The sequence below is a fragment of the Lepisma saccharinum genome, chromosome 2, assembly GCF_977018435.1.
Source record: "Lepisma saccharinum chromosome 2, izLepSacc3.1, whole genome shotgun sequence".
Classification (NCBI taxonomy): domain Eukaryota; kingdom Metazoa; phylum Arthropoda; class Insecta; order Zygentoma; family Lepismatidae; genus Lepisma; species Lepisma saccharinum.
In genome coordinates, this window is record NC_139230.1 from 156,935,122 (window position 1) to 156,958,011 (window position 22,890).

At 37.8% G+C, this 22,890-nt stretch overlaps 2 non-coding genes across 2 annotated transcripts; one reads left to right on the forward strand and one right to left on the reverse strand.

Annotated features, from left to right (window-relative positions):
* Nucleotides 1-6,334: 6,334 nt before the first annotated feature.
* TRNAS-GCU (transfer RNA serine (anticodon GCU)) lies at nt 6,335-6,416 on the reverse strand. Its single transcript has one exon. It is a non-coding gene; the product is annotated as a tRNA-Ser (tRNA).
* A 434-nt stretch (nt 6,417-6,850) lies between these two features.
* On the forward strand, nt 6,851-6,923 carry TRNAK-CUU (transfer RNA lysine (anticodon CUU)). The gene has a single exon. It is a non-coding gene; the product is annotated as a tRNA-Lys (tRNA).
* Nucleotides 6,924-22,890: the final 15,967 nt, after the last annotated feature.

Genomic DNA, 22,890 nt, shown 5'->3' on the forward strand with positions numbered 1-22,890 from the left:
GATTTTTGGAAAGTAACTCTAAATTATATACGTACAACACTCATCAGATACAAAGTTACGGGTCTGTGTACTGTGGGCATTACTGTTTTCTGTATTTATTCCATAGAGCCTCTGGTAAACAAACCCATGCATAAATTTCAAATTTTATTCCCAGTACCGAAAAAAAACGACAATATTATAACAACTTATTTGCTGACTCGTAAATTAAATTTATAATACTCGGTACGTATACTAGAAAATATTGACAGTAAATACTGTTTGAAATTTTATACAAGTTACATATAGTCCTAATAGTATATTAATAATTTTGTAGCGTTACAGTTTACAACAGCTTACTTATAATCTTTATCTTGTTTTGTGTCTTTACAGAACAATGACGCAATATCCAGAGATGGGATCTTTCAATGCTAGATTGTCCTCTTTCAGAAACTGGCAATCAAAAGAATTCCCGTTTGTAGAAGCTCTGTCCGAAGCAGGATTATTTTACATTCAAAAAGAGGATAAAACAGTATGCTTCAAATGTGGTGGAGGATTATACCGATGGAAATACAGAAACAATCCAATACTAGAACATCGTCGATATTTTCCATTTTGCCCCCTGTCTATAAACCTAATTTCAGATCGACAATGCGGTTGATGCTTTAATTAAATTAATTAATATTTGTTATCCAATATTTCCTCAATATGACGTTTATGATATTCTGCTGATTTTTCTCTCATCATTGATCTTTGTAACGCCCCGCCCCCTCCACCTTTTTTGTCCAGCACATGCTTGGTTTGCTACGCGCGCATGCATCTCGAAAACACAACCACGCATTTCTTCAAATGTATATCTGCACGCTGCGACATGCAGTATCTCGCAGTTCTTAATCATGGAATCCTCTATTTCGATGCCGCTGAAAAAAAGATTTCAACCGTACACTAATTTCAAGGGGGTTCTTCAGAAAGAGAGCGATCAGCATTTACCTGAAGAACAAAAACAAGTAACTAGTCTTATACGCCAGTCGATATTATTTGATCACGTCTACTATTTGAATGCTTCGAAAACAAAGGTTATCTCAATCGGACTTTCCTCTCATCTGGATTTCCAACCTGTGGTCAGGCTACACAGAAGCGGGGCGGCCGGTGTTGAACTACAGTTGCAGGAGTGGCACGCTCTTCAGGAATTGTTTCCAGTAATCGACAATTACATCGCTATTCCAGGTGAGCAGCCTCGTGTTTCCTACCCACTAAGTGAGCAACATGAATTGCTGATAACCACACTGTACAATCGTCGTCAGATCATTATAAGGAAAAAACCAGCTTACGGTTCCCTGGAGATAGTGTTCATCGCAGAAAGTTCGTGGCGGAACTTTATGAAGATATTTGTGTGCATCGAGCATGCGAAAGTTATGTGTGAAACAGTGTCGCCGTATCTGAAATCATATTTTGGAAACTGTGTGGAATCTTGCATTCTCGACCTTCGCGAACAATGTTTCGGTTGCACAGATATTTCCCCTGTCCATGCATGTAATAAGGAGAAGTTTGTGCTTTCCCATCTACATGGATGTACAAAACCTGAGCCTTTGTCTATACAAAACATCGACGGAAAAATACTTTCCATAGAAGTGTTTCTTTTTTGCGAGAACATGCTTGTGGAAAAAATAGTGAAACATTTTAATTCAGTGGTTGCAGCAGAAAATGGATATGATAGTGATACAATTCCTTATGTGGGTGAGTGAACAAACTTGAAGAATAAAAACTTGTTAAATAACATGCTGATAAACTGGTGACACAATATAAACATTTTACATATGTATGTGTGTGTGTGCGGCTCTTTTGAATTTTGTAAATATTGGTAATAAACAGGGATAAAATATATGTCTTGGCTTTTTTTTCATTTATCACCCCTTTAAAAATCCTCATGGTTTATATTTTTACTGGTAACAATCGTTAATAACAACATTAATAATTAACTATATAATGAAAAAATGTGTATTGTGGACTTGTCGAAGATAAAGCATGAGAGCTTTTCTTCACACTGGTAAAAATCGGTGTTAATAACAACATTAATAATTAACTATATAATGAAAAAGTGTGTATTGTGGACTTGTCGGAGATAAAGCATGAGAGCTTTTCTTCACACTGGTAAGAATCTGTGTTAATAACAACGTTAATAATTAACTATACAATAAAAAAAAATTGTGTATTGTGGACTTGTCGGAGATAAAGCATGAGAGCTTTTCTGCACAGCGCTGGACACGCAAAGGCAAGTATCTTTATTTTCATTCTATTTCTAACAGTGATTCGCTATTTTTTCTTGTCACTATAAAAAAACTAATTCAACTTTTCTTTTATCACATCTGTCGCCATTTGGCTTGTTTTTGTTTAATTCCTCTTTATGCATTGAGGTTAATCGAAACATAACTTTAGACTTTTACATGGAATTGAAACATAGAATGTTGCCTCCTTTGATTGAATCGAACCTGTGACTCCTCTTTGATCACAAAACAATAGTGACGGCCATCTTGCTTATTTTACCTACTCTTTATGCATTTAAGATAATCGTTACTGGGGCCCCACACGGCAAAACAACAGATTCTAATTTATTCACACTTCTTTTTTTTTATTTTAAAAACAACATCATTATCAGCCAATTTCACATTGTGAATCGGACCCGGGGACCTTTTCATTACAGCATAAACATCCCATTTCCAATTAGTTCATTTTCTCTTTGTGCACAAAAAGCTAAACGGAACTTTTAAACAAATACAATTGAATATCCAATTTTCACCAACATTGGGAATCGAACCCTCAACCACTTGGTTAAAACATCTCGCGGAATAAAAAACACCCCCCGCGCCGCGCCGCCCCGGTCGCCGCCGCTAAACACAAAACTCGGCCGCCATTTTGATTTTATTGAAATACTATTTATGCACAGATGGACTAATCGGGACCTATAATGGCGGGACAAAACAATTGGTTTCATTTAACTACCTAGAAAATCGAACCCGCGACCTCTTCATTACCAGGCGACAACAATAACCACTAACCCAAGGCCGCCATATTGATTTTATTCAAACACTATTTATGCACAGATGGACTAATCGGGGACCTATAATGGCGGGACTAAACAATTTGCCTAATTTAACTACCTAGAGAATCGAACCCGCGACCTCTTCATTGCCAGGTGACAACATTAACCACTAACCCAACTCGATTTTCGAACTCAACCATTTTGTTGCCTTTATTTACACACAGGCTAATCGAGACCATTCAATATTGACATCGTCGCCTTGTAATCAAAGGGTCCCAGGTTCGATACTCGGTGGAGGCACATAGTGGTCTGAATCACCACTTTTCAACTGTAGCTCCAATCCTGATTAGTTTTGCCGTGCATAAAACGGACTTAAAAAAAAACTAACTCAATCTATCAATCAATCAATATTGACTCTACCAGGAATCGAACCCTCGACGCCTCTTGTTTTACAGAGCAATAACCTTAGCCGATAAGCTTTCGGGGGTACAGCACCTTCGGCGCCATCTTTAAATCATTTCTTCATGTCTTTCCATCATACGCAATGGTTGCGCGCGCATTTCCTCCACACACACACATACACACACAAACATATGCACGTGTTAGGTTAGCATACATCAAGAAACAACGTGACAAACCCATTGACCCCCTCCCCCACCGCTTCCGATGTCTTCAACGTGATCAGACACGTTTTGCTGACTCAACAATAAAACCGCTCGTGGCCCGCTACGACCGGATGTAACATAACACCAGTCGCATCAAATTTTTGCTGACGCGTAGGAACGAAGTGCTGCCTCTCTACTGGATTTAATATATTATTTTGCTTCTCTTGTAAGGTTTACTCTGAATTGTGCCACATGAACTTAACTTTAAATACACAATTGAAATGTTCTAGACCAGGGGTTTCCAACTGGCGGCCCGCGGGCCGCATGCGGCCCCCGTTGTCTTTTTCTGCGGCCTGCGAAGCCAGTTTGCAAAATACATTAATTTTATTCATTTTTATTAAAATACGTTATTTTTTTACTGAACGAACGGATGCTCTGTGAAGAAAGACAATATCACAGGTAGAATTGATTTTGCAGTCAATAATGATAATTAGAAGAATCTAAAGTGACGTAACTTTCTCTTCACACCATGCATTCCATCCCTTCGCTATGTGGAATGAACTCGCCTGCTTCCGCGAAGGCTTCACTCTTTGTGTTCAGAAACAAAATGCAGAGAGGCGCTATAGAGATCTGTTTTACTATGCACGAAGTACGAAGAGATTTCCAGTGTTCCAAATCGGATTGTACTGTGACTGATTGTTAAAGTTTCTGCAAACATCGAAATGTTGAATTGCGTGATTTGCAAGGCGATGTGTTCCTTCAAACTAGGCAAGAAAAGGGGCCAAAGTTTTTCAAATACCTTTCAAAGGAATGCTTTCCAAACCTTCGTAGTTTTGGGCAAAGAATGACATAGATGTTCGGCAGCACATACACGTGTGAAAGTGTTTTTTCTTCAATGAAGTTCATCAAGAACCGCTACAGAAGCAGACTGGCAGATTCTTCACTGCTTCACCTTCTGAGACTTTCAAATACAGAAATTCAAATACAACTTTAATAAAAGAAGCAGATCAGGCTCAATTTTCACATTGAACACTTACTATGAAGGATTCTTATTTGTATGGTGTCTCTTTAATTTATTTCGATTCATCAATAAGTATTGGGTTTTTGTGAAATAAATTGTAATTATACAATTTTGATTTGTAATTCCATTGTTTAATTGCCTCATTTTAGAAATTTAGGTCATGCGAAAATACTACATTTTCAGTTCAGTACAATTTTTGTAATTTTTAATCCCCCCCCCCCAAAAAAAAATGCGGCCCGCCTATCAACTGCTGGATATAATTTTGGCCCTCGGACCTTTTGAAGTTGGAAACCACTGTTCTAGACCATCAACTTTGGGGGGGCTATGACCAGATACAGCAAAACACATGACTTATTACTATATACTAAGTATATAATTATGAGTATTGTTAACATTTTTACTAAAAAGAGTTTCAACAGAAGATGTGCATGAACTAGGAGAGTGGATGGGACGTTCGGGCTACAAATGGCTCTCACATGACATTCAAAACGAGATCGTTGATATATTAGGGAGATCTGTTTTGCGCTCCGTGGTAGCAGATATTAAAAGTCGGGAATATTTTGCTATTATGGTTGACGAAACTTGTGACATATCCATTCGTGAACAATTGGAATTTTGCATTCGAACTGTAAATTAAAATTTTAATATTTTTATGGAATTCATGGGCTCTTACGTGATTCCGAACACTGAGGCCAAAACTTAAAAAAGGGAGGGAGTGAGTCATTCATTAATTTATTTCAGTGATCAGAGCTCCCCCAATAATTTTGACAAGTCTGTCAAAGCCCTGTATCCGATGGAGGCACATAGTGGTTCGGATCTAGTTCAAGGGTGGTGTTCGGAGGGATGCTGCCACACGGTCGATAGGGGCGTAGGCGTGGGGAAAACAAGATTTGATTGACTTAGTTTGTTTTACTTCGCGTTTTGTGCCTCTTGGCTAATTTGCGAAATGGGGATGAGTGATAAAATGATGAAATTGATGAATGGACATTCACAAACAAACAAGCCCGAGCGGGATTTCTCTAATCTGCAGTATACCCGTCATTCACACATTTTCACAATCTTTCACACATGTCAATTTTCACTGTATGCACGTTGGTTCTCATTGTTCGGACAAACACGAAGATCATGCCCGAGAGGGATTCGAACAAAGAACCTCTAGCATTTCAGCGCGATGAAATAACCACTCGACCACAGGGTCCGGCTGAGAAAAACATAAGAATAAGTTCTACTTGCAGGGTAAAACCGGTTAAACTTTGGCGTTTGCGGGTGGACGATATCGTAAACTAAAATCAAAGTTACCAAACAACTTGTCCAGGAAAGCACGAACGCGGGGCTTCCACAGATCACCAGAGCTTCCACAAAATGGCACACAGGCCCGATTCTCTCACCTCCTATTTTCATCCACATTGCTAAGATTCGCCTACACTCGAGCTGCCTTGGCATCACTTTAGAGGTTAGTTGTGGTCAGCGCAACGAAATTCCACTCTTTGTTGTATGTTTTACAAAACCGGGTTACGCTACTCATTCGTTGCTCCCCAATTGCCTCACACCGCTCCCATACACTGGCCGAGATCTCAGATTAAAAGTTGTTAAGCTCTCCCTGCAGGACACTTGAACGAGATGGCCACGAAGCGGGAATTCTTTACTATAAGAAATCAATAATATCCTTGATAGTGAGAAGAAAATTTGTAACGACGAGGATGGGATTCGAACCCACGCGGGCAGAGCCCATTGTATTAGCAGTCCATCGCCTTAACCACTCGGCCACCTCGTCCTGTAATGCTACCAAAGGTATCGTAGTGGGTATTTATGTAAATTGTTCAGCTTCGAATCTCAAAGGTTTGTTGTGTGAAATCTTTGTGGATACTTTTCTAAAAAATAATTTGGTTGCCATTTTTGTTTGTAAAAGTGAGTAAGTAGAATCGTCCTTTGATGGCTGTCTGTCTGAAGTGTTTTCATGAAATTTATGAAGTCGACCGAATATTGCAACCGAAGGGATGTTATGCGCCCGGATAGCTCGGTCGATAGATCTTTAGGCTTTTAACCTAACGGTCTAGGGTTCGTTGAGTCTTAAAATTGAATGTGTCTATCTAATTTAATCTAATCACCTGTAGAAAAATTATCACACATTAGCTCAAGAATATCCGTTTACTTCTGCCACAATGCTATGTAGAGGTATGACCAACTTTTGCCATAGTGTAGGTGCAAGCCCGGCTAGCTCAGTCGGTAGAGCATGAGACTCTTAATCTCAGGGTCGTTGGTTCGAGCCCCACGTTGGGCGACTTTCATTTTCCGACACTACAATATTCACAGAGGGTCAAAGTATTGTATTTGTTGACGCCCAGAATATCCAAATCTCTGTCTGTTCAACTCTTCAAACCATTTCACTTGAAGACTCGAATAAAATATGTGTGTCAAATACCTATCTCAGTATCGTCATTTACATGCAAGAGAGGGGGAGGTCATTTGATCAGGGAAGGGGGAGTGAGGTGTCTTATGTAAATATGGGGTGAAGATTCTAAATAAGATGAACATTGCATTGCCATCTGATTCGCAACAATTACCTTTATCGCGACTACGTACTATGCAGGGGCTGCTCAAGATAAGACTTCTCTCCAGGGAGAGATGGAATTTTGGCGCTCTAATAAGAAACATGTACGGTTTTAATGACGAAAAATTGTAACCTTATGAATAATATACTTTAAGTGTTACTGTTACAGAAACGTTTATTGTGCGTATTTGTTCAGTGACGTGCACTGAGGAGTAGCTAGTCTAGCAGAGATAGATCAATCAATCACGTCTCTAATTATTTTCAAATCACAATATTTATTATCTTGAAGCCTATGTTCATATGCAACATTTTTTTCCACGCGCTTCTCGTCCCTCAATGTGATCAGCTGGCAAGGCTAAATACCTTAGCTGGCTCTTCTTCCGCCTTACCAGATCCAGGTATAGACAACCGCCCGAAGGGAAAGGGAAGATTTCTGCCTGTACCTCCCTTGCCCCCTATTTTTAAGAATACTGAGCCCTAAAGCGCGGAGGGGGATTATGACTCACATCAACCTCCCTTGAGCACGCCACTGATTGTTACCCCAAGTGTCGACATCACCCCACGTCACTGTATTTGTTTATTTAATACTTACTTTCTTAACTCTAGATGTCCTTTTCAATATACTTATTATGTCTTATGCAACAGTATCTTCAATTAATTCTTCTCAACAATAAATCCAACTCTTTTAAAAACAAATAGCCATGTATCCGATCATTTGCGCCGACTCCATGGGGCCTGGGGGGAGCTCGAGCCTCCCCCAATGTTAATGATGTGGGGGCAGAGCCTCCCAAATAATTTTGCTTAAGAGGATCTAATATATTATTTTGCATATCTTGCAAGGTTTACTCTGAATTGTGCCACATGAACTTAACTTTAAATACACAATTGAAATGTTCTAGACCATCAACTTTGGGGGGCTGAGACCGCTAAACCATCAACTTTGGGGGGGGGGGCTATGACCAGATACAGCAAAACACATGACTTATTACTATATGCTAAGTATATAATTATGAGTATTGTTAACATTTTTACGAAAAAGAGTTTCAACAGAAGATGTGCATGAACTAGGAGAGTGGATGGGACGTTCGGGCTACAAATGGCTCTCACATGACATTCAAAACGAGATCGTTGATATATTAGCGAGATCTGTTTTGCGCTCCGTGGTAGCAGATATTAAAAGTCGAGAATATTTTGCTATTATGGTTGACGAAACTTGTGACATATCCATTCGTGAACAATTTCAATTTTGCATTCGAACTGTAAATTAAAATTTTAATATTTTTATGGAATTCATGGGCTTTTACGAGATTCCGAACACTGAGGCCAAAACTTAAAAAAGGGAGGGAGTGAGTCATTCATTAACTTATTTCGGTGATCAGAGCTCCCCAATAATTTTGACAAGTTTGTCAAAGCCCTGTATCCGATGGAGGCACATAGTGGTTCGGATCTAGTTCAAGGGTGGTGTTCGGAGGGATGCTGCCACACGGTCGATAGGGGCGTAGGCGTGGGGAAAACAAGATTTGATTGACTTAGTTTGTTTTACTTCGCGTTTTGTGCCTCTTGGCTAATTTGCGAAGATGGGGATGAGTGATAAAATGATGAAATTGATGAATGGACATTCACAAACAAACAAGCCCGAGCGGGATTTCTCTATTCGGCAGTATACCCGTCATTCACACATTTTCACAATCTTTCACACATGTCAATTTTCACTGTATCCACGTTGGTTCTCAATGTTCGGACAAACACAAAGATCATGCCCGAGAAGGATTCGAACAAAGAACCTCTAGCATTTCAGCGCGATGAAATAACCACTCGACCACAGGGTCCGGCTGAGAAAAACATAAGAATAAGTTCTACTTGCAGGGTAAAACCGGTTAAACTTTGGCGTTTGCGGGTGGACGATATCGTAAACTAAAATCAAAGTTACCAAACAACTTGTCCAGGAAAGCACGAACGCGGGGCTTCCACAGATCACCAGAGCTTCCACAAAATGGCACACAGGCCCGATTCTCTCACCTCCTATTTTCATCCACATTGCTAAGATTCGCCTACACTCGAGCTGCCTTGGCATCACTTTAGAGGTTAGTTGTGGTCAGCGCAACGAAATTCCACTCTTTGTTGTATGTTTTACAAAACCGGGTTACGCTACTCATTCGTTGCTCCCCAATTGCCTCACACCGCTACCATACACTGGCCGAGATCTCAGATTAAAAGTTGTTAAGCTCTCCCCGCAGGACACTTGAACGAGATGGCCACGAAGCGTTAATTCTCTACTACAAGAAATCAATAATATCCTTGATAATGAGAAGAAAATTTGTAGCGACGAGGATGGGATTCGAACCCACGCGGGCAGAGCCTATTGGATTAGCAGTCCCACGCCTTAACCACTCTCTTTTTTTTACTTTTCCATTTTAAATCAAACAATTACAGTAATTTTTTACAATTCTTACAGATATGTTATTTTAGTATTACATTTAAAAAGTTAAGATAATGTAATTTTCTATAATCTAAAAACATTTGTTCATATTCTTGTATTAGAGTTAGTCCAAAATCCAAGTAATTATAATTTGCTCCCACAGGAAATATAAACATTATAATATATAAATAAATAATAAAATATATAAATATTAGATATTAGACAAATTCTACTGAGCATTGTTGTTAAGCTGTGGCTGCTTTCTTGCATTTTGTTATCTTATGGGTAATCGAATCTGGAGAATTACTTAAGCCGTATTTATGACATCTATCTGCCGTTACAATTACTTGTTGAATCACTTTGTACCATATAGATAATGCCTTGTTCGTGAGATGTTTCGCCGTTACATTATTCCAAATTTGTTTCCAAGTTTTGGATTTTCTCTTTCAATTCGAACGGTTATTATATTTCAGTTAAGTTGCTCTCTGTAAATCTGTTTGACAGAAGGACTGTCATAAGTATGTTGCACAGTATAAAATGTATGAATAGTGATTTCGGTATAAAACATTAATTCTCTGGGAATAATTTTTATATCCATTGGTGCCGTTAATGGTACATCTTTTAACAGTGTAATTATTATTTGTTGCGTGGTGGAGTCAATTGGAGAATATATCGCTGAAAGACAGCTTTGAATAAATAAAGTTCTTGATTGTATCTCCACGCTCTTTAAGTTCATACCTTCCCTCTTTTCCGGGAGATATAGCTCGCTCATAGCAACGCGGAACACAGAGTCATGCCAGAGAAATGGTGTCTCTGATATTTGTATAAAAATGTATACCTAGTATTTTCACTTTCTGTGCTACACGTACACTAGTGTTATTACTAAACAAATTGTTGACTCCCAAGGGTAACAAAAACGTTTTGTTTAAATTTAGCGTTGCACCCAATAACATAACCCTACAGCTCTACAGCACCATGGCGGGCCTTGGCTTACCTACCGACTGCTGGTCTCCCTCCCACACTGTTCCGCCGTCACCTGTTATAGCGTGGAGGTCTCAGACCAGTGTTGGGGTGACGGGTGATCAGCCCGACGAACCCCCAGCCGTTATTGTCGTTGCACCCAATACATTTTCGAAATTTTTCAAGTACTTTTGTGCATTCTCCAAATTCCTTTCGCTATTTAAGAATAAGGTAATGTCATCCATATAACTACTGACATGAATCGTTTTTGACATAACAGAAATGCCTTCATTTATTTCTTGTAATTTTTTAAGTAAGGGAACCAGTGTTAATACATATAATGCACTACTAAGTGGACTTCCTTGTAACACCCCTCGTTTCATTTGAAATTTTTTCGTAAGACACCCATTAAGTTTTAGTTTTAACTGAGTGTTTCCGTACAAAATTTGTATCCATTTTATAAAGGCATCTTCGAAACCAAAAGCCTTTAAAACACTGTACATATATTTATGACTAACTCTATCATAAGTTTGTGAGAAATCCACTGATAAAATTGCTTTGTTAACTTGCTGGTTTTGTGTTGTAATAATTACATCACGTATGGTTTGTAATAAATGATGAATTGTTCTTTGAGGATTACATGCATATTGTGTGTCCCCTATTAGTTTATGCATGTAAGGAATTAGGCGGATGTTTATGATTCTGCTAATAATCTTAATATCGCTACTTAGAATTGTAATCGGGCGGTAGTCAGTAACCACTTTGGGTTTCGATTTTTTTTGGAACAAAACCACTATTCCTGTTCGACTTGAGGACCCTAATTTCCCACTCTGTAATACATCATTGACCCATTGCGTGAAAACATCCCCAATGAGATTCCAAAAGGTTTGATAAAAGTCTGAGGGCAGGCCATCCTCTCCCGTTGATTTATTTCTGGCCGCTTTGAAAACTGCATTTCTTACTTCCGTATTCGTAAAGGGTTTACTAATTTCCTTTCGTTCTTCTTCAGTTAGTCTTTCTGTTACTTGGTTCGTAAAGTCCCAATCGGATTCTATGGGGTTATGGGCTTGACCCATTAATTTTAAATAATATTGTGAAAATGTACTCTGAATTACTCTGGGATTAGTTGTAATCTCTCCTGTGTGATCTGTTATCTCGGTTATTAGGTGACTTTTAACTTGTAAAATATGATGTAAATTTGCCTCTTCATCATTATCCAAAGGTAACGTTCTGCTTTTAATTTTTACGATGATTCTCTTTTATCGGTGTAGAGAAAGTAATTTTGATTTCATCTCGTTAATATAAGTTGTAATGCTAGACTTTGTAAATCGTGTAACACAGCATAGTAAAAATTATACATGTTAAAATCTCTACTTTTTTCTATACTATACGTTACTAATATAACGAAATTTTGGATTTAAAATGAATTCCCACCATTCTCTTAGGGTCTTAATGGGTGATCTACGCCTAACTAGCTCTAGCCAAGTGTATTTTATTAGCTGTTCATAATTTTTATCCGCCAATACTGAACAATTTAGCATCCAGTATCCTCTTCCCATACATGATTTGTTTTGTTCCAATTTTACTTTTAGAATTAAGGCATTATGATCACTGAAGCAGACGGGAAACACACTTACACTATATACATTTTCTTTGTAACCCTTCGCTATATAAAATCGGTCAATGAGTGAAGAACTTTGAGCTGTAAAATGTGTAAATCCTAGTTGGTCTCTATGTTCACAACTCCATGCATCTTGTAACTGTAATCCTTTTGTTATCATAGAGTGCCCGAGAAAAATACTCGGCCACCTCGTCCGGTGATGCTACCAAAGATATGGTAATGGGTATTTCTGTAAATTATTCAGCTTCGAATCTCAAAGGTTTGTTGTGTAAAATCCTTGTGGATACTTTTCTAAAAAAAATTGTTGCCATTTTTGTTTGTAAGAGTGAGTAATTAGAATGTTCCTTTGATGGCTGTCTGTCTGAATTGTTATCATGAAATTTATGAAGTCGACCGAATATTGCAACCAAAGGAATGTTATGCGCCCGGATAGTTCAGTCGATAGATCTTTAGGCTTTTAACCTAACGGTCCAGGGTTCGTTGAGTCTTAAAATTGAATGTGTCTATCTAATTTAATCTAATCACCTGTAGAAAAATTATCACACATTAGCTCAAGAATATCCGTTTACTTCTGCCACAATGCTATGTAGAGGTATGACCAACTTTTGCCATACTGTAGGTGCAAGGTCGCCTAGCTCAGTCGGTAGAGCATGAGGTCGTTGGTTCGAGCCCCACGTTGGGCGACTTTCCTTTTCCGACACTACAATAGCTACAGAGGGTCAAAGTAGTGTATTTGTTGACGCGCAGAATATCCAGATCTCTGTCTGTTCGAGTCTTTAATCCATTCCACTTGTAGACTCGAATAAAATATAACACCTATCTCAGTATCGTCATTTGCATACAAGGGAGGGGAAGGCATTGGATCAGGGAAGGAGTAGTGGGGGGTGTCTTAAGCAAATATTGGTTGAAGATTCTAAATTCTAATATCATTGCATTGTTTTCTGATTCGTAACAATGTACTTTATCGCGACTATGTACTATCCAGGGGCGGATCAAGATAAGAATTTTCACCAGGGAGAGATGGATTGTTGGCGCTTCCATAAGAAACATGACCATGTTATATATTTACGGTTTTAATGATGAAAAATTATATCCTTATAAATGAAATTCTTTAAGTGTTACTGTTAAAGAAACTTTTATTGTGCGTATTTGTTTGTTTAATACTTACTTAACTCTACATGTTTTTATCAATATACTTATTACTTATGCAGCAGTATTTTCAATTAATTCTTCTCAACAATAAATCCAACTCTTTTAAAAACAAATAGCCATGTATCCGGTGGAGGCACGTAGTGGTTCGAATCTAGTTCAAGAGTGATTTTCGGAGGGATGCCGTCACACGGTCGATAGGGGCGTGGGAAAAACATGAGAATGGGTATTTCTGTAAGTATATATGATATTTTATTAGTGTGTTTAGCTTGATGCAAAATTACAAAACTACCATCTTGACAACGCATGCTCAAACTGAAAACTATTTCCAACAAAGGATATCACATTCCAACTCACCAATGTGTTTTAGTTTGATTGATTGATTGATTTAGTTTATTTTACTTCACTTGTCTGCCACTTTTGGCTAATTGCGAAGATGGGAATGAGTGATGATATGATGAAATTGATGAATGGACACTCACAAACACCTATGCACGGGCTGGGATTCCAACCCGGGACCCTTGGCGTTGTAGCACAATTTGCTAATCACTCCCCAACGAGGACCGACCCATTTGTTTTAATTCAGTGAAAGATAATGTATCTGTCACTTCAATATATACATCAAGTTACGGCTGTGTAATTTTGCATTTGTTAAATTTTTCACAGGCACGTAACAATCAAAAGGAACTCACCACATTAATACTCCTGCCTTCGTATGTAGATGCACTTGCAAATTTTCAGAACCCATCCTTTGATCAACACAGCCTTCACAGCCACCAGATTTCGTTCATCTTGAAGGCAGATTCATTATATTGCAGAGTCTGGAACTCGTAATGCTCACTTTTCTCACCAACATTCTAGCTTCTCAAATAAATCTAGTTCATTCTTCTCAAAAAAGAGCACACTTGTTCTTTAAAACATGACTTCGTAAAGGGCTATCGCGCTCACGTCCAAAATTCTATGCGTTTTCGAGTTTTTATGCATAACTAGGCTCTGAAAACGCGATTAATTTGATATTTCGACACTAGGATATCTTCGTGCACTATTGTTCCACTCATACAAATACAGACGTTCTGTGGTGACAAGTTCGAGTCACGTGACAACTCATTTGTAACTTTTACATTAATTGGGGTGGCATTTTCTTCCCAAATTCCGTGGACAAAGAAAAGAGAAGAGGGTAGGTGGTCTTCACCCCTGGCCACTTGTTTGACAGTTCCAGGAATAGAGCAGCGCTTGAGGCTACATCTGCGTTCGCCTGTTAGAGCTTCCAGTTGTCTGACAGAAAATGTTGCAATTGAATGGCGAAGTGTAAAAAGTAAGCAAATTGCCAATAATTTCTTGTTTCACCCCCAAATATCATTCCCCCCAGGGATAAAATTTATCAAGAGGGGGGAATTCCCCCAACCCCCCTACAAATACCACACTGAGTAAGGGGCTTGCTCCCGTATTATGTGACGAACTCGATTAGAAATTACGCTACATATTACCAAAGGATAATTTCCAAATAAATTATTACAGTCTGTGTGCTCGAAACGAGACGGAGAGCATTTGTTCTTCATTCGTCGATTTCATCATCTGTCGCAAGCCTCTCTTGCGATTATTGATATTGCATTACAGTCGAAAATCCATGGAGACTTTTTAGAATGAACACTCTTGAAACTCAGTCCTAATTTATTGGAAATCCTTTGCCTTGGTAAGTTTGTAAATACTGTAAATACTTCTTACAACATCGCAAGTATCGTCATTCTTTTGTATTTTGATCAGGTAAGACTGGCAAGTGACGCTAGTGGCAACCCTGCCGCGCGCCTCTGGAAGTTGTCAGAGCGGTCGTTTGCTGCGTTGGGTTGCATACTACAGGATATATTTTAAGCGCTTGTAGCGCAGAAACTAAGCTCTTTCGAGGTAAAGTTTATTAGGAAAAGTTACTTGTTTTCTATATATCTACCAGCACCCAAGCGTTGTTATATCTTTCGTGGTTCCAGCCTTGATATGAAAAAGATTTAGTCTCTGTCTGTGATAGAGATAATTTTAGTTCTCGGCCTCCTCGATGGTGTAGTGGTAACGTCGTCGTCTTGTTATCAAGGGGTCCCGAATTCAATCCAAGGTGGATGCTCATTATTGGCTCGGATCTCACTTTCCAGTCTCGATTAGCCTATCTGAGCATACATTGGACTTAAACTTTGTTCTCGTTTTGTTTTCAATGAACAGATTTTCCGAGTTTTCTTTTACATTACTATTCCTTTTTCGAAAAAGGTTCACTTGCTGACATTTCTTAACTTCCTTTCCATCCTCGTCTTACTACCAAATTTCCATTTGCTTCAGGATCACGGTCCTGCGCGGTCTTGTGAAAAACTAGGAAGTTGCAGCGGAAGTGTTTCCAGCAATCCGGTCACGTCTGCGTTACGTAACGTCCGGTTTTCGAATTCCTGGGGTGCCAGGAATGGACGCACACTTTGAGAGATTTCCGTAGAGATCACGTTTCCTCAGCGTATCAAGACTCCGTCCTCTTCGTGTCTTTCAGTTTCTGTCATTCCCCTTTGCTCGACAGCATACGAAAGTGCAAGCGACGAAAAGAAATGGAGAACGAACTGTTCTGTCACTTCAGTCAAACTTTGACCTATCTCCTAGAATTCCAAGGTACAGTCACCGGCAATAAAAATGAAACATCTAGATCCTTAAATAATCTCTTCCCTGAAATGCGTTATGTGTGTTGCCTAAGTCTACGCCAATAAGTGGAATTTTAATAGCAAATTTTCAATGGCAACTTCTACCACCGCCGTAGAGTTAGGCAACACATATAAACACATAGCAGGGACGATATTATTCAATAATCTAGGTGTCCCATTTATATTTCCGGTGACTGTATATGAAGGAATTTCTCAGGATTTTCACCACCTACTGCTGAAATTGCCAGAATTTAAACCCCATTCGTACTTCCCACTATCTGCTTCACAGGTTGCCTATTCAAACATATCCAACAGTTATGTTTCTCTTTCTTTTTTTAAAAAAAATAATACCTACTAACAGAACGTTCTATTTGTAAAATTATTTTTACTCTTTGTTCTAGAAAAAAATTGTAAGAATGGAATATCTAAAATACGAAAGTACCAACTCTTACGACTTGCTTGCAACTTTCTATGTGATCACCCTTATCTAATTTTTAATTCAAATAATCTCTGTAGGTCAGGGGCGGCGCCCCCCTTACTTTTCTTCCGCACCCCCTTCAGCACTCCCTATCCAAAACCTATATATCGAAAATATTACCTCTTACAGTGTCATATTATGTCAAACTCAATATGCTGACCAAGGCAGAAATTTATTTTATTATAAAACATAAACTAAACGTAACGTTTCAACCATCTAGCAAGGTCTTTTTTTGTGTATATATATCGTCCTGTTTTGTACCTTTGTACTTGGTGCAGAGTCTGAAGAAGACATTGCTAGAAGGTTGAAACGTTACGTTTAGTTTATGTTTTATAATAAAATAAATTTCTGCCTTGGTCAGCATATTGAGTTTTTCATATCATGGAAACAAGGCTTAATGGTGTTATCATATTATGTCATGTCGTTGTCATATTGAGGGCCGAATGTTAGGTACCTGACGTGAGACTGCTCTTATTATTTACAACAGGCAAGCATGGATCCTCCTCTCAAAGAGATTCCGCATTTCTTTTCCTGTACTGTCGGCAGCCTATACAGCGGCCCTTGTCTTCGTTTCTTCAGAATTGTTGTAAAGAATTGTTACTACTTGTGTTTCAAGTAGTTTGTTTGTGTTTTTCGACAAATATATATAGCTCAGTGTTGTACATTTTTCTTTGTACTGTTGATACACGGTTTTCATGTCCGCCTACTTGTTCTTCCTCTTCAAGTCGCATTGGAACAACAATTTTAGTTGTTTTCAAGTATCAGGTCGTTCTCAGGAAATTAATTAACGCGAGTTGTATCGTGATGGTAGTTTCCTTGTTAATTCTTTCTATTTGTTCTTACCATATCAGATTTTGTTTCAAAGACTGTTACGAAGATTCCAAAAATTTGCTAAGAAATGTTATAATCCGTTGTTTGGGGACAGTGTGGCGCAAGGGATTTTAACAAAGAAGTTGCTTTGCACTAAGCGTTTTGTCCTGACACCACAGCATCTGTGAAGACGGAAGGTAGCCTATGTACCTATTATGTAAAACGAACGCATATGAAGAGAAAGGTAACAAAGCAACGGAACATATTCAGAAAATTGAAGCAATCCAAAAAAAATTGAATTGATAATTACATGAAAGTGACTACATGATTTCGTATTCATTGTGTTATTTTCTTATTCAAATTGCAGAACTTTAGGTTGCACAGCAGCGATCTCTTTCTTTTACGCAACGCACAGCAACTGAACACTCAGCAGTTGTTGTCACCTATAGGTGTGTTTCACCTACGTCACAAACTGTTGCATTGTGGGATCGAGCAGCCATGATTGAGGCCGGTTCTTGTAAATATACGGAATTCAAGCGGGTGGGCGGGAGATCTCAACCTTGCTTACGATGGTACTGTGCAGTTTTTGGTTGTTTAACAGAAACACGTATATCCTCGAATTTTCCGAGAAAGAACAGAAGGTGCCCTTCAGGGGCACGGGACTCGATAATTGTTGATCAGAAGATATCGCGTCGTCTGGATGGCGAAAGTAAATCGTGCCAACATTAATGAACAAAGCAAACATTACAGAGTGTGCAGTGAACATTTCCTCTCAGCTAAGTTCATATGCTACCTATCTCTGTGACGTTTAGTACAAATGGACCGAACTGGTGTGTTTTATCATACTTGCAACAGTGTTTCCTTGTTTTTTTGGTAGCAAGGTGCTGATACTTCCGATTAGTTTGACGATAAAAATGATAATTTTCAAAGTTTGATCCATCTTGATAATTGTACGTTTGTACTTTATTTATTATATTTCGTTCGTTAACACAAACTGTTATTCGATCCATGAGAAAATGTGCCGGTAGTAGGTTTGCGTACTTTCAGAACAAAAAAACCACTGCAATCAAAATATCCCAAATTGATTGATTTGGTTTATTTTAATTCGCTTTTATGCCAGTTTTGGCTAATCGTGAAGACGAGGCTGAGTGATGATATATTGAAACTGATAGAGCGAAATTCACAAAGAACACGCATGCTCAGGCGGGATTCGAACCCGGGGCCCCTGACATCATAGCGCGCTGTGTTAACCACTCTGCCACGGAAGCCGGTAATCCCAAATTGTTAAAGCAAAGAGTGAAATTACTGTTTTCGAGCACCTCAACATTTCAAATTACTGCGCTTGAACAAGCCTTAAAAGGAAACAGAGACGATAATGGCGGAGTCGTGGAATTTAGTTAATCTTTAGGCCTACTGGATGTAAATATTTCAAGCAGAATTTTAACCACTAATAAATATGAAAACAAATTGATTCCAGGTAGCTGGGTCAAGTAAATAAACACACTTGAACTACAATTGGCCAAAGGCCAAAGGTTTAGGCCCCTTTTCATTTCGTTATCGTCCAGTTCATATGGATTTACACCGCAAAACTTCGCTTTTTCTCCATATCTTTTTCAGTCGACTGGGCAAATAGTTTGAACATATGAAAAATTACCGCTGTTTCTAGATGGCACGACAATGTTATTAATTTTATGCAATATTACCGACATTTTACACAGTACTAACAAACGTACAGTTGGCGCAGGTGTAACTAACGCTACGTGGTGGGTATTTCCTTGCAGAGGACAAACAACTTGGCCACGAACATCCTGACGTCACATGAAACCCACCTATACAACGTATTTGACATTTGATTAATAACTTAATTTTGCCTTGTAATCAAGGGATCCCAGGTTTGATACCCGGTGGAGGCACATAGTGAGTGATTCGGATCCCACTTTAAACTGTAGGTTCAGTCCCGATTAGCCTATATGTTCATAAAGTGGACTTAAAACAATGGATGTCAATCTACAAGTGTACATTTCGGTCACGGTCATTTATGTTAATTACACTAGTCAACAAATTTAAACTTTTTTTCTGCAACACGGAAAAAAAGGGTCAGTTTAACTAAATCGAACCTCCTGAACACGAAAATGATAGTAAAAATGTCATAAAACGTAACGTTTTTGTGTTACACTGGTAAAGAGGTTTGTAGTGGAGGCGATGAAAATATATTATGTGACTTGTATTTTTAACTAGGTCCCTGGACTAAGGATAAGATCTACGTTAGGAATAAGGATATTAAATTAGGCACCTGGAATGTTCTGAGCCTTTACCGGCCTGGGGCATTTCAGTGTACAGTTAATGAGATACTTAAGTATAAATTAGATGTAGTAGCTGTCCAGGAAGTTAGGTGGCCAGGAGAAGGGAATTGTAAAACTAAAAATTATACTTTCTTCTATGGTGGTACTGAAAATCATAATTTTGGAACAGGCTTTTTCATAAATAATAGAATTATCTCGGCTCTTAAAACAGTAGAATTTATTAATGATAGGATATCATATGCAGTTTTACAGGGTAGGTGGTGTAAAATTATTTTAATAAACATACATGCACCAACGGAAGATAAAGATGATAATACTAAAGATGATTTTTATACAGAGTTAGATCAGGTCTTTGATAAATTTTCTCAGTATGATATGAAAATTCTGTTAGGTGACTGTAATGCACAGATTGGCAAAGAAGAGACATTTAAACCCACGATTGGTAAAGAAAGTCTTCATGAATTAAGTAATGATAATGGTATAAGATTGATTACTTTTGCAACGTCAAAGAATTTAATTGTGAAAAGTACCACTTTTAAACATAAAGATATCCATAAATATACCTGGTCTTCTCCAGATGGTAAAACTCATAATCAGATAGATCATATTCTCATTGATAAGAGAAGGCATACTAGTATAATTGACGTTCGTACACATAGAGGTGCTGACTGTGCCAGTGACCATTATTTAGTAATTGCTAAATTAAGAGAAAGACTCTCAGTGATAAATCATAAGCAACAAAATCTAAAAGTTACAAAATTTGATACAGGAAAGTTTACTGATGAAAGAATTAAGAAAGATTACCAAATTAAACTGTCAAATAGATTTGATGTTTTGCAGGATTTAAATGATGATGAAAATATAAATGACACAGACGTAAATAAGAATTGGGAGCACATACGTAATGCAATAGAATCAGCAGCTAAAGAAAGTATAGGATACCATAAACCGAGAAAAAGTAAGCCATGGTTTGATAATGAATGTCATAATCTAATAGAAATAAGAAATCAGGCTAGACTTAGGTGGTTAAATAACTCTGATGATACAAATCTAAACAATTATAATAGAATAAAGCGAGAAGTTAACCGCACGTTTAGAAGTAAAAAAAGAGATTACTTGAAAAGCAAAATTAACGAAATTGAAACAAACAGCAAAAATAAAAATATCAGAGATTTATATAAAGGTGTAAATGAGTTTAGAAAGGTGTGGCAACCTAAAGTAAACTTGATAAAAGATAAAGACGGTGATTTTCTAGCTGACCCAAGCGATATTCTAAATAGATGGAAGAACTACTTTAATGACCTTTTAAATGTCCATGTAGGAGATAAATCAGAAGTAAATGAAGTCCACACAGCAGAACCTTTAGTTCCAGAACCTAACTTGACTGAAGTTAAAGATGCTATTAAAAGGCTAAAGAATAACAAAGCACCTGGCATTGATTTAATACCAGCTGAGTTAATTAAATATGGTGGAAATTCATTAATATGTCAAATTCATAAATTAATTTGTTTAATATGGAATAAAGAAGAAATCCCTCAACAGTGAAAAGAATCCATAATTGTTCCTGTGTTTAAAAAAGGTGATAAAATGAACTGCAATAATTACCGTGGAATTTCTCTACTCTCAACAACATATAAAATATTATCTAACATTCTTTTAACAAGACTAACCCCATATGCTAATGAAATTATAGGTGATTATCAATGTGGATTTAAACGCAACAGATCAACTACAGATCAAATTTTTCACATTAGACAGACACTTGAAAAAAAGTGGGAATATAATCAAAATGTCCATCAGCTACTCGTTGATTTCAAAAAAGCATATGATTCGGTCAAAAGAGATAAATTATATAATATATTAGTAGAGTTTGGAATACCTAAGAAGCTTGTTAGTATGATAAAAGTATGCACCAGTGAAACAGAAAGTAAAATTCGTGTGGGTATTAATATGTCTGACAAATTTATAATTCATGATGGGTTAAAACAAGGAGATGCATTATCTCCATTGCTCTTTAATTTTGCCTTAGAATATGCTGTTAGGAAGGTAAACGAAACTAAAGAAGGACTAAAATTAAATGGTGTGACTCAGTTGTTAGCATATGCAGATGATGTAGACTTACTGGGGGATGATGTGAATACAATTAAGAATAATGCTAAAATATTTTTCAAAACTGCTAAAGAGATAGGTTTGGAAGTTAACAAAGAGAAAACTAAATATATGCTTACAGGCCGAAACCAAGTGTTAGGTAATAATCAAAATCTAATTATTGATAACAACTCGTTTTAACCAGTTTCCAAATTCAAATACTTAGGAGTAATATTAACAAATGAAAATTATATTAAAGAGGAAATAAAAAGTAGGCTTAATTTAGGAAATGCATGTTACTTCTCTCTTCATAAACTTTTGTCTTCTCGTTTAATATCTAAGAAACTAAAAGTTAAAATATACAAAACAGTAATTTTGCCTGTAGTATTATATGGGTGTGAAACTTGGTCCCTTACATTGAAAGAGGAACATAAATTGAGAGTATTTGAAAATAGGATCCTTAGGAAAATATTTGGACCTAAAAGGGATGAGGAGACAAGTGAGTGGAGAAGGTTACATAATTTAGAACTACATAATTTGTATTCATGTCCAGACATTATTAGAATAATTAAATCAAGAAGACTTAGGTGGGCAGGCCATGTGGCACGAATGGGAGAGGAAAGAGGAGTTTACAGGATTCTTGTTGGGAAACCTGATGGTAAGAGACCAGTAGGAAGGCCAAGACGAAGATGGAGGGACAACGTTGAGATGGACCTAAGGGAAATCGGTAGGGATGGAAGAGAGTATATAGATCTTGCACAAGATAGGGACAGATGGAAGGCCTGTGTTGCTGCAGCCATGAACCTTCGGGTTTAAGAAGGCTAGAATACGAATGCAGTTATTACACTTGTATGAGTAAATATCATCAATAAGATGTAAAAAAAGATCAAGGTACAAACACGCACACATATATGTGTGTGTGTATATATATGTAATATACACAATATACAGCTATCACAATGGATGCACTTACCCTTATTTCCTCCTCTTGTAACGTTTATCACTATCTCTAACTAGCAACCAGCAGTAATCGCCGATCATGTGAGGATCCCATCTGCTCTATTTTTTCTGCTCCATTCTGCGAATGTCTTGATGGAATTGTTCCCCTTGTTCATCACTGACGGCTCCTAAGTTCTTTGGGAAAAAATCCAGGTGGGAGTGGAGAAAGTGGATTTTGAGCTACATTCGACATCCAAGCTTTGC